This window comes from Thermobia domestica, chromosome 10 (genome assembly GCF_964235325.1).
Source record: "Thermobia domestica chromosome 10, izTheDome1.hap1.1, whole genome shotgun sequence".
Taxonomy (NCBI): domain Eukaryota; kingdom Metazoa; phylum Arthropoda; class Insecta; order Zygentoma; family Lepismatidae; genus Thermobia; species Thermobia domestica.
Window position 1 is genome coordinate 110,429,767 of NC_137463.1, and position 14,122 is coordinate 110,443,888.

Consider the following 14,122-nt stretch of genomic DNA (forward strand, 5'->3'; position numbering starts at 1 on the left):
CTTTACTTTCGTTACTGAACACCAAATGTTTAAAATTAAATGTATGAAGTGATATGTCCGTAGTCACTATTGCAGAAGTTTAGTTGTGTAAATTATATTTTCTCGTTGTGCTATTAAGAGGTTTATCGAGTAATATAAATAAATCTTGTTTTGTAAAGCTCTCACTTTTTCTTTCTTTTTTTCCTTAACAGTCTGTCACTTGATAACATTATAGAAACGTTAATGTTGTTTCAAGCTACCCTCCTTCTTCTTGTTTTGACTTATGGAGTAGAAAGAAAGGATCTATCTATCGTCTTTGTACTTTCACTACATTTATTGAGAAAACTTGCGAAGTTTTATAGTTTACGTCCAGGAAACAAAGTTACTCTTCTGAAAGACTTCAGTTTATACAGGTAATCAAGAAAGTTCTGTCCCCTTTTCATCCATCACCTTCGAACATCGATATGTCACCTAAGGTGTACCTCCTGGAAGATCAAAAATAGTCCCCATCAGCATCGACGACCTTCTGCCAACGTTCTAGAAGGCCACGGATTCCATCGCGGTAGAACCTGGTGGGTCGTGAAGCGAAGTATCAAGTGCATTTTTGCACCTCTACTAGGGATCTGAACTGACGTCCTCGAAGGTGATTATCCAGCGAATGGAACAAGTGATAACCGGACTGTGCAATGTCCGGGGAGTATGATGGATGCAATAATGTTTCCCATCCAAGGCGTAGAATGGTGTCATCCTAGCCACGTGGACATTAGCGTTGTCCCTGTAACAGGAGGGCCCCTTTGCGATTCAGAAATGCTAGCTCCAGAGTTTTGAGTTTTTCTTGAATACGGATCAACTGCTGACAGTACATAGTTGCATGTCTCTTACCAGCTAGTAGCAGTTCCCGATGCGCAATACCGCGAGCAATCCATCAAACACAAAGGAGGACCTTCTGATGCAGTGCTAATTTCGACTGTTTCTGAACCGGTTCATGGGATGCTAACCAATGATGACGGCACCGCGGAGCTTCGTACAGGACACACTTCTGATCACATGTCAACGCCCTGTAAATAGCTCCCTCCTCAGACGAGACAGCAAAGAAACACAGGTGTCTGCTCGTGTTGTCTTCTGGCCCAGAGTCAAATCATGTGAGACTCATCAACCCAACTTGTAGTGCTTCCCAAGTTGATGGGAGGTGCTGCCGAAAGCTTTCTCCACTCCCACTTAATTGTAGTTCCAGTTCCTCACATGTCTGGCCTCTGTTCGCCTCAATTGCTGCCTGAAGATCTTCATTTTGTGCATGTGCTGGTCTTCTGGCACATGGCGCGTCTTCGAGTGTTTCGTCACCTCCCTTAAACTTGTTAAACCACCGCTGCACTGTCCGCATTGTCACGACACTCTCACCAAAGGCCTGGCCTTTCTTCCGTCCCGCTGCAGCGGCATTTGACCCCAGTTTGAACTCGTACACCATACACGCCCTTATGACAATCTGTGGAAGTCCCACGTTCACTCTCTCCTTACACGAGTTCACGGTGTAACTGAACTGCCCCAACCAGGTAGTATGTTGGACATACCTACACCAACAACTGACCTTTGCCTTACCTCCATTTGCATTCAACTAACGGTGAGAGGCCAATGGAACACAGGCCTCCACAAAAAATCGACAGAACTTCCTTGGTTACGTTTATAGCAGATCTAGTCACTACAAGGCGCCAAAGTTCTCGTATTTTCCAGTTTTGAATAGCTATGGTGACATGGTCGACTTCCAGACTACTCATTAACCTCCATAAATTATAGACAAATAATATTGAATAATCCAGATTCAGATATAAACACTGTAATTCTCTCAAGAAAATTATTAATTGTGGTTTGTTCATATAGGTATTAACTGGGAGAGAGAAATGGGGAAAGAAACATCATATCTACTTGATAGTACAATGCTGTTTCCGAAAATTGCACTACGTAAGACAAGTGTTAATGAAATAAGTTTTATACTACAGATTCGTCACATGACATACAGAACTAACTACAATTTCAGAATAGCAAATCTAACCTAAATAAATCATATAGTATGAAGCTTAAACATCCTGCAGTCAGTCTTGATACATTTTGGCATCAAACCAAACAACTGTTGGATTATTCTTGAGAAATCACCTATCGCGCTGTTTATATGCGACTCCACAATACATCGACACCGTCAGCTGGAGGACCATAATGAACACCGTACCAACCAACAATATCCCACATGTTCGATGGGTGACGTGTCACAAAATCATGCAGGTCAGGTAGCTGCAGTAACCGTCATTCCTTGAAAGGTTGCACGTTTCGTGATATGTGGCACAGCATTGTCCTCCTGAAACATGGCGTCGAAACTGTCCGGAAAAAGGGTAAAATCTCAGCATTTAAAACTTTACTTATGCAGGGATAAATGGCAATCCTGCACTGGTAATCGCATGTTAGATCCAATGATACTCCACCCTTCACACTTACCGTTTGGCTGCTGACATTCAAGAATGTACGCTGGCAGATCGTGCTCACCACGATAGCAGCTAACCCGTATGCGGCCAACACTATTGGACAGGATAACGAGAAGCCTGTCCGAAAACAACACTCTGTCACTTAGCACTCCTGTTACGATGTCTACTACCAACTGTAATCAAGGTATTGATGATGACGTCAAGGCATTGACGTTGAAGTCCCGTATTCAGCAGATGCACTGGAACTGTCAATGGAGAGGCAAGTGCACACCAGTTACTGAGTTTAAGCATCGAGTTAACACTGAACAATGCTGTATGACAGTGGTTCTCAACCTTTTCTGACCGTCGACACACTTATTTGTTTGTGATTAAATGAAGATACCGGCAATAACAATATGTAGTGAGATACCTAGTGTACATATATTGAAGTTAACACGCAAGCCGCGTATTTTTCTAAATACAAGCAGCATGTTGAGCGGCGTCAGGGTAAGACAAAATAGAGTCTCTGGAATACCGACCAATCTACACCGGAAGTCCGGTTAATAGGGTGAGTGCGTCACTAGTCAGTCCTCGTAATGGGTAAAAAAACGGGAAAATATTAGGGTTTTTTTCATGTAAAGACGAGACACAATATATATATATATATATATATATATATATATATATATATATATATATATATATATATATATATATATATATATTATCTACAGTTATCTTTGTTTATAAGTGTAGCTATTTCTCTTGACATGGAAAAAATTGCACGTTCTTTCGCAATATAATAATACAGTTTTACTATTTTTTGAAAATTAAGAAATATTTCTCAGGACTTACCACTTACGATGCTTCTGAAAGTAATCGTAAATACAACACACGAAACAACAATAGTAGAATATGGACGTACCACGTGTCCGAGTCCCTAACAATAAGTAGGCCCTATGACTCAAAATAACTTAAGCCAAATGATTTTTGTGTGAAATAAGAGAACACCAAGTATGTTAATAATAGTATATTGTTTGTAAAGTTTGTAATTGTGTACTGACTGATGAAGTCCACTGTATCATAAAGTTGCTTAATGACTAATAAATAATCAATGAGGTCTAGCTACGGACCTTTGACCACAGATATCACTAATTTGGGGTTAAACTGGAAAAGTAGTGGTTGGCTGGCCCGCACTGCCATAACTTCTCGCTAGGTCAATTAAAATTACTTTGATTTAGTAAGAAATAGCAAAACAACCAAAACACTTCGTTAATATAAATACATTATTTTTTCCATGTTAGAAAAATAAATCTTAGCTGTACTTTTGATTACGTGAATTAGGTTTGGTTAGGTTGACTTGTTTCGTTAACGGTGCATAGGTAGTGAAAAGCCGATTATTATGTAAACTTTTGCAAGGATCAAAAAACTGGTCTACCATATGTATAAAACGGTAAGAATTATATAATTTTCTTATGTACAAGGGGCAAAGTGTTACTAAAATATATTTATCACATTATATGTATTTGTATTTTGCTTAAAAATACACTTACACCTAATACAAAACTGAAGTCAGTAATATGTAAGTAAGATGGACTAGTTTTTTTTCACTTTTCCTAAACTTTGATTCTGCTTTCCGCTTACCGTTTCTCCTTCAGCCATATCATCTATAAAAGAACGAATCTCACGCTCTTTTACTTCTCTCCCTCTCTTGACTCTCTTCAGCTTCCAACAAAGATATGGTTGAAGATTATCTTTGTTGCGGGTCTAATTCAATTAACTGTAGTGATGCAGTTCCACTCGAACTGCACACTAACAATGTACTAAAATTACAGATTGGTATAAATTTGGTAGCCTACTATTTGTATTTGTTTCTTGGTTTTGAATAGGCCTACTAAATAGAGAGATGTACGCTTCTGGCTTGTTTGGACGAGCGTTCTCTTTACATCTTGTGGAAACTTGTGGCACTTTAATATGTGGGCTGACATTTTCTCCACATAGGTCTTTTGGCAGAATTTAGATTCCACCGATGTATTTCCTATCTCTGTGTACGGTTTCCAGATAACGCCTTTACGCCGTCCCATTCTTAGAGCTAAGCGTTTATCAAATATCAGAAATAGAAATTACACTGACTACACAGTCGAACTTTCACCTCTCCTGTAAAAGAATAGCGTTTCCAGGGTCACCAGATTCCAAAGAAGTCAAGTAACTAAAATTGACGTAGATTACACAGGTAAAGATACGCATGCGATAACCGAACTATAATAAAATATAGTTTATTTATATAACTATGTACATACCACAACAAGAATTATAACTCTACCTGTCTCCATAGCTGAATGGTGGGGCTCCGAAGTTGACCATTTTCCATGTCTTCTACAATTCATAAATTGTATTCCCCGCCTTTGATGGACCATTACGTGGCGGGAATCTTTTTTTTTTGGGGGGGGGGAAATATGGGTCTCTTAAAAACATGTCTAGTAGCTATAAAAAAAAAGTTTCAACAATATCTGAGATGGTGATGGTACATGCTCTGCCTGAATTGAAATGGAAGGAACCAGATATTATATATATATATATATATATATATATATATATATATATATATATATATATATAGAGAGAGAGAGAGAGAGAGAGAGAGAGAGAGAGGACTTAATGACTCTTGAACCACCCAACCGATCTCCATCAAATTTTCAACATAGATGACGTTCGAACCTGTTTTTTTTTTTTTTTTTTTTTTTTAATATTTTCACTGATGGCACACCCTAAATGAGGGGGAGAGGAGGGAGAGATTAACATATATAAATAAATAAATAGAACGTAACTCTTCAACCACCCAACCGATCTCGATCAAATTTTCCAACATGGACGACATTCGGGCCTGGGATAATTTTTATCATGCTGTGTCCCGCAACATGGGGAATGGAGAGGGATATATATTTGGTCTAGGAATTAATTCGTGCGGGTGGACAAGAGATGGCGCAACGAACGGAGCGTCCCATAGTTCCTTGTATCCACACATGTGTTGCAAACCCCTGTCATTGCGTATCGTTCGTAGTATAGGGCAGTGGATTAAAGCGTCAACAACACCAGTTTGTAGTTAAGTGAACATGGCGCAATTTGTGCCTGATAAAGTGTTTTTGCGGGGTGTCCTGCTGCATTACTTCAACATGCAGAAAAGTGCGACTGAAAGTCATCGTATTTTGGTGGAAGTGTATGGTGACCATGCTCTAGCTGATTGAACGTGTCAGAAGTGGTTTGCACGGTTTAGAAGTGGTGATTTCGGCTTGGCAGACCAAGAGCGAGCTGGACAGCCAAAAAAATTTCAAGACGAAGAATTGACAGCATTGCTCGAGCAGGATTCGTGTCAAACGCAGGAACAACTTGCAGCAGCATTAGGCGTTGATCAAACAACAGTCTCCAAACGCTTGAAAGCCGTGGGAATGATTCAAAAGATGTCACATTGGGTTCCACATGAATTGAAAGACAGAGACGTTGAAAGACGAAAAAACATTTGCGAATTGCTGCTTCAACGACAGAGCAGAAAGGGGTTCCTGCATCGAATTAATACGGGTGATGAGAAGTGGATCCATTACGAGAACCCTAAACGAAAAAAGGCCTGGGTGAAACCAGGTGAACCAGGTCCATCACAACCAAAACGAGATATTCACTGTGCAAAGGTTATGTTGTGCATATGGTGGGATATGAAAGGTGTGGTGTACTATGAGCTGCTGCAACCGGGTGAAACTATGAATGGAGAACCTTATCGACGACAATTAATGCGTTTGAAGCAAGCTCTGCCAGAACACGACCGGAATGGGAGAACAGACATGATAAACTTATTGTTCAACATGATAACGCTCGCCCACATGTCGCAAAACCGGTCAAAACCTATTTAGAAAATGTCGGATGGGAAGTTTTACCCCACCCGCCGTATTCACCAGACGTTGCTCCTTCGGACTACTACTTGTTCGATTGCATCAACAACGATTTGATTGGACAGCGGTTTACTTCTTCAGAAGATATCGAAACATGGGTCTCTGACTGGATCGCTTCCAAGGATGAGGACTTCTTTCACCACGGAATCCGTACATTGCCTGACAGATTTGCGAAAGTGGTGGCTAGCGATTGACAATATTTTTCTTAAGGTATTTATGTATTTTGTGTTTGTACTACAGCTTCAATGTGTGCGTACCAACCGCACGAATTAATTCCTAGACCAAATAAAAATTACCGAAAATGACCAATATCAAAGAGCGCTTTAGTAATAGTAAAAATGGAACATATTATTATTTTTCCTTAACTGAACCCAGTGAAATAAGGGTGCGTCTTAGATTCGAGGACGTCTTAATTCGAGTAATTATCGAGAAATTCTTAATTAAAGATATTAACGTGTTATTAAAACTACTTCGCTAGCCATAAATATTTTTAATTTTGTATCATATTCAATCATTTAGGCAACAACAGTGTCCTGCGCTTGCGCAGGACGTGCGAGTTTCCTAGTTTTTTTTTAATGCTAGTTTCTTCTTCTTCTATTTGAAACGTTCCCTGGTTAGTTACTTGAGCATCATCTTTTACTTCATTTTTTAAATATACAAGGTGAATGAAAAAGTTCTTGATGTTTTTGACGCCCCATTAATCATACGCTCGCAAAGAAGAAACTAAACGTGCCTCCCAAGTGATCGGAAGTTAGTCTGACCATCGATCTTCAGTAACAATTACAAGTATGTTGTGCACATACAGCACTTGTACCTCGTCCAGTGTCGAAGAGAAAAAGAGGTATCGAAACAGCCTGTTCGCGTGTTTGTTGTATGACTTTATAGTGTGGCTATCAGCTACTGCATGAAGTCGCCGCATATTCTAGGCATTTGGAAAGTGTCGTGAACGAATGTAATGTCAGGCACTGGTTTTAGTATGAAGACCTACATCAGAAAACAGAAGTACCTAGAATAATAAAACAACTGTGTAGTGCCTTGCTTTTACGTTTTTGTAAGGAAAAATATAAACGAAAGTGAAATTCAAGAGTATTTAAAAGTGTTATAGGGGCCGCGGTGGCTCAGTGGTAGAGCGTTCACCTCTGGTGCTTGGGGTCCCGGGTTCGATCCCAGCCCCCGCCAAGTGAACTTTGTGGTGGACAAACACCGTGTGCGTGGGTTTTCTCGGGGTTCTCCCGTTTCCTCCCACTTTCTTCATTCCACCATTTCATTCATCACTCATCATCACCGTCTCCTTTAGCCTAACCGGCATAACCGTGGGACGTAAAACTTAAAGATTTCATTTCATTTCATTTTAAAAGTGTTATACTATGACTACCAATATTATGAGCTATGATCGAAAAATCCTAGTGTAAGAGTTTTCAGTTATATAAACAGTATAGTGTAAACAGTGAGGTGTTTCCTTTGAATGCTTCAAATACCCTAACAGTGTTAAATAATTATTTCTGATATAGTATATTCCGTTTATAATTAAGGATTTCATTTATAACTATTATATTGGACTATTATGTAGATAGTCGACTACTAATTATGGTAACTATTTTTTTCTTTCTTTTTCCTTTTTTTTTTTTTTTTTTTTTTTTTTACTTTGTTTCAACCGGGAAACAAAATAGAGGAATGTAGTATACCAAACTTTAAAGAAAAGAGAAAAAAGAAATACATATTGTAAATTATGAATATTTAAATTTTGTCCATTCACGTAAATAATTTAATGCTGGCTTGAGAACAAAATACCAACTGCCTGAATTGAACGGATTAAGTTAGAATTGTTTCCAAACCTTAATCCGGATTATTGAGTCATGCCCAAAACTTATATTCGTGGCAGTAGGCCTACCAATTTTAAATTTTATTTTTAAGTTAAATTTAATTATAACAACTTTACTTACATAATTAAACTCATTACAAAAAGCTACCACAAACATACTTCTTTCTACCTCTGAAACCCGAACTCAAAACACTTTACTGCACGTGGTTTTACGCCACGCCCACGAGCTATTAAATTACCAACTTCAACAAAAATCCTAATATAAAAAAATTAAATAATTTAAAAAAAAAAGGGGAGTTCCGATAAATCCAAAATACAATTTAGGTAATTCATAAAATTAAATCAATATCTCTATCTTTCATCATAAACATAACAACTTCTATCAAGTTTAACACCGCCGAAACAATGGGTGTTCGGCATAACCACTATATAACTAATCATCAATACTCTGTCTCCAAGATAATAATTCACCAGCAACTAAAACCACATCAGGGTCGAAGCTAAGCAGCAATCAATAGCATAAAAGAAAAAGTTTCATCCTTATCAAAACATACCAGGTATGTGTCAAAAAAAATCTGTTTATGATAAGCTTACCAAATGCATAAGATAATTCATTCACAAACACATAAATTCACATTAAAAATTAACTCTATTAAAACTCTTTTTAAATTTAATATATAAAATTTTATTATTATACCTCTCGCTATACACCCCCAAATTAAAACCTAAAATTAAAACAATCTCACATAACAATTATTCAATGAGCCATACATGTGAGGCTATGACAGGCATATGGATTGCATTCCTCGTTTCATATAAAAGGTCCCTCCGAATTCAGTCAACTGCACTACTTTTCAAGTTTACAGTTCAGTTCTAGACTTGCTTAGGGTTGGCGGACGTCCCGGTTTTCAATGAAAGAATTAACTGTTCCGAAAAAGTCTTTCGGGACACCTGTTTGCCCAGGTTTTCGTTCTTCAGATTTTAAAAATATATATATATATATATGCAAGAATTAGTATATCTCGCCTAAAAAGGGAAGGATTTTGAAAGATTAGTGTAGCCAATTAATTTTACTAAACAAACAATGAGGAGGAAAATCACACCCATTCTTTCGTCCTATGGTTTGTTTAACTTCCAGAGAGAGAGAGTGGGAGAAAAGAAGGATTTTAAAAATACAGAAGGCTGTTTCATCCTTATGGTAGCAATTTGCAGTCGCCACCAGAGGCGCTAGTATCGCGTCAGCACGCAGTACGGAGTAGCCAGACACTTGTGTACAAGCCGTGCAGAGGAGATACGTGTGTGAGTAGAATGCCGCATTTTCTGATATAGGCTATAGCTATAGCCGAATAAGAACGCAGTGCAAGAAGAAAGGTTTCACAGTGTCTGGTAAGGGAATTTATACAGTCATCCATCGCAATGCAAACCCAGAGCAAACCGTTGCCATGCGTCGTCAAAAGGGGCAAAAGAAGCAACCGGCTCCACAACGCAGTCAAAACGTCATTGCCAAGGTCCACCGGTTTGTGACCCAGGAGAATCCACCCACCCAACGTGACATAGCGAGGCGTGTTGGACGGTCAACTGCAACTGTACACCGAATCATACGCGAAAATTTGGGACTCAGAAGTGCACACAAACGGCGGGTCCATGTTCTGAAGCCAACGCACATCGCAGAATGGCGGGTGGCTGCAAAAGGCTATATGAAGGTTACCTGGCAGGTGACAAATGGCGTTAGGTGATCACCTTAGATGAAGCATAGGTCTATTTGACAGGATCCCAGCAGATGCGTGCAATTTACTACCGCCGCAGTGATGGAATCGATCATGCGAAGTGGGTTCGCTCCTGCAAGGAGAGTTTTCTAAAGGGATTTATGGTAGTGACGGGTTTCTGTGCAAACGAAAAGGTTCCGATACACCGGGTGTCATCAAATGTCAAGGTGAATCCAGCGTATTATGTCGAGCATGTACTGGAACCCATCTATCGCCAACATGCCCCGGCTTTGTATGGCAATGACACTGACAGAGTGTTCATCCACCAGGACAAGGCCAGCAGCCATACTGCCAAACGAGCGGTGGCTTACATGACACGTATGGAACAGGAGACAGGTGTAAAGGCTATCCCATTTCAAGACATCCCCGTCAAGTCACCAGATGCATCCCCTATGGACTTCTGTGCTTTCGGCCTCCTCAAACGGAACATCAATAAGCGTCGTCCGACTACACTTGGTGGCCTTTGGAAAATGTGCGAGGAGGAGTGGGCGAAATTGGATCAGACAGTGCTCAATAGAGATCTCCTTGAGTTGAAGCTACGATGTCGTGCAATCGTTCACCAACGGGGCTCTCACATCGAACGTGATCACTGGTGGAAACGGGGTTTTACGCCCTAGGGCACGGGTCTGTACTTCACTACCATAAGGTTGAAACAGCCTTCTGTATTCAAAAACTTTTTGTTTACTGGTCTGAATTTAGCGTAAATATATCTTTTCTTGCTAAATGCTAAATTTGTATTTCTTTTAGGGTAGTGTCTCTGACTGAGAAAAAGTATGTCTTTCGTCACAAATGGGAGGGTATGTCGTAACTGGCACAATATTTAGGACCTGTTAAAACACAATATATCTGAATTCGGAATAAGGGACGCCAGCCAGGCCGTACTCATGTTTCCTTTTCACATTCTTTATGCATCCCTTGTAGGACTCTTTTATGTTAACTGTGTATAGAATGAACTGGAAAATTGTGAGTAGTAACCTGGAAAAAAAGAGGTAATCAATTGATTCTGACCGAATGAGTAGGAACCCTGATCTTATATATAACCTGAGATTAGTGTCCCCGTTTTTCGTTTACAAAATCTGGCAACCCTGGACTTGCTATTCGTTTACACTTACGTAAGTCGAGGAGACGGGAGCCTACAAAGTTGACCTCAACTACTACAGAACACAATGTAAGTGCCTTTCTATATTAACCTTTTCTGACCGTCTTGTTCCTTGCTTCGTATCTCAAGCACAGCCTTCATACATGTTATGAGAACAGCTAATGGATTTAAAACCTCTTTATCATTATGTTATTAGTTTTATATTTTCTTTAATTCATTTCGTTTCTCTCTCTCGCAATAATTCTGTGAGAAATCAGTCTAAAACTTAAAGATCAAGAACTGGCAATTAGGGCTTTGATTTTCAGCTGATCCTCTTAGTCTTCAGTATTCTTCTCAGAATAACTATATATACGAGTGGAGCACGAGGTTCATTAGTTAAAGTGCAATGATCTAACACCTGGTTGTCCAGCTATTCCTCTTCTATCGCGAGGAGACTTTAGAAGAAGACGCTGAAACGTTCGACCTAGTAGTCGCCATTCGCGCCCTATGTCGCGAAAACGATGTGAGAAAAAGATTCGTCGAGAAGATTATGCAGATATGAATGGAGAATAAATCACATTGCACTATACCTGCGTTTGATTTGGAGAGAAAACTGTTATCAAAATAAACTGTCAATGCTAGCCAAACGAAAAAAAAAATGAAATGAAATCTTTGAGTTTTACGTCCCACGCTAATGCCGGTTAGGCTAGAGACGGTGATGATGAGTAATGAATGAAATGGTGGAATGAAGAATGTGGGAGGAAACGGGAGAATTCCGAGAAAACCCACGCACACGGTATTTGTCCACCACAAAGTTTACTTGGCAGGGGCTGGAATTGATCCCGGGACCCCGAGCACCAGAGGTGAACGCTCTACCACTGAGCCACCGCGGCCCCAAGTTAGCCGAACGCTGAAATAATATGATAAATATAAGTAATTTTGTTCGCGATGAATATCAGAGCAATAAAGCACTACTGAAATGACTTAAGCATCGATTTTATTGAAAACATATTTTGCTCGCTCAATATGCAGCGTAACAATAGCTTACAGAAGTGTGAAAAGGTGATTTGACTAGACCGGGATTCGAACCCAGATCTCCGGCATACCGTGCTGTTGTGTTAACCACTAAATCACCCGGTCTATTTTCCAGTTAGCTGAAAATCGGTTCCGGTCCAGTCAAATAACTTTTTCACTCTTTGTAAGTTTACTGAATTTGCACCTACAGAAGATTGTGGTGTGTTAAGTTTAAATCGGTTTCTTCCTTTCATTAATATATGCAGCGTAACACTGCATACCAATACGTGCTCAGACTCTCTTTGTCTTCGTAGCTACAACAGGAAAACAGATTAAGTTTATACCATGTTGAGGTAAGTGTCACTTTGTGTAATTTTTTAATTTTGCTTTCTAGCTATTCTTTTAATTTTGCTACAGAAAAATGTAGGTTAGTAGAAATCTTAGTATAGTAAATGTAGAGTAGATTAGTAAAAGAAATTTAGTACATAAGACATAGCTAAATTATTAGAAATTTTAGTATAGTAGAAGTAGTGAGGTCTGCAGTAGCTTTTATGCAGAATATTATAGCTTATTAGCTAGAAGAAAGTTGTTGTAGCTGCTGACTAGAAGTAATAAATAGAATGACATAGAAGGTAGTAGGAATTTCGAAGTAGAAATGTTGAAAAAAAAATAGATCACAATTTGCGTTCCTTTAGATAATTTACATTAATGTACTTAAATGAGCTCATGTAATTTGTTTCGAAGTTGTAAGCGCTTTCTTTAGGCGGTAGCTGAATTTATCAATTAAATGAGTAATAGAGCCTTTCTATTTCAAGCGTGCCCCTTCTGGCGCTGCTGTCGATGTGTTTTCTTGTACCTCTCTCGAAAGAGGAGGGACAAGTTGCTGCGGTCGAGATCTTTTAATTGTTGGATACGAAAGCATTGCCATAATAAATTATTTCATGGACTTCGCTGTGCTCTGTCTTGTTAGTCATCCTAAGTAGCCTGATATCTTCACTCGTCAAAACCAAATGACTGAATGACAAATTGGTAACACAGCTGAAGTTATTCACTTCTTTTCCTTATGTAAAAGGAGGGTTTCCTCCGTTAGAGGGTGACGGGAGTGGGGCCGGAGTATGTCTCGCATATTTTCCGAGGGCGCACCTGAAATAGGCTGTAATAATTATGATGATAAATATATACGATGGGGTAATAAAATCATAGAATGTATTCTTTTCTAGTTTCAGGTAATCCGAGTGTCGTACGCTGTGTACCATTCCTCCAAACGTCTTCTTCCACGGGGAAATCAAAGTGTAAATATGCATTAAATCGACGTATCAACGTGTACACACACACACAAATTTCATTATAACACATGCACAGTACTATACGTTTTTTACAAATGAACACTATGCTTATATCACGCTTTATATGTAATCTTCTTTTAAAAATATATTACGATAAACATCTTAATAATTAAATATTTTATTATTTTAGTTGTGGGTGAAGAGACGAAGAATAGAGTAGCAACAAATTTACATCACTTGAAAACTAGAATGAGTGCATGTAATTTAGACTCGGTTCGTTGCTTAAAATAAATTTATTTTGCATCAATCTGTACATGACACTTAAGCATGAGGATCATAACAATATAAACAAACAAATGTATGTTCGATTCCCATTGCAGTTAACTGGGTTTTATTGAAACAGCAGTAATTTCATAAATATGCTGTTCATTTTGATGGTGATGGAAGACAAAAGCCTCTCGAAGGGTGATCTACAGCCAATTTCTCTTCCTTACAAAAAGTGCATTAGAAATTTTTACCTTGCTGACAATATACTGCTTATTTACTGCTTTCCACAATTGTATCAGTTTTCTTCCTAACAAATGCATTGGTTTCCAAAGGCAAACCTGGCTCAAAGTCTTATGAAATTATGATAAAATATCAGTTTCAACACTCCATTGACTATACATTTCAAATACCTAGTCGTACCATAAATACTGACACAACATTGGAAGTGAATTATTATGAAAATGTTAAAGATACTTTAATATCCTTAATATATAGGTTACTTACAAGTCTAATGAACAC

The 14,122-nt window shown here is 38.8% G+C and overlaps 1 protein-coding gene across 4 annotated transcripts in view; it reads right to left on the reverse strand.

Moving 5' to 3' along the window:
- Positions 1 to 14,122, reverse strand: part of LOC145662650 (uncharacterized) — a 293,979-nt gene that overhangs the window by 188,213 nt on the left and 91,644 nt on the right. The gene's annotated exons all lie outside the window — the stretch shown is intronic.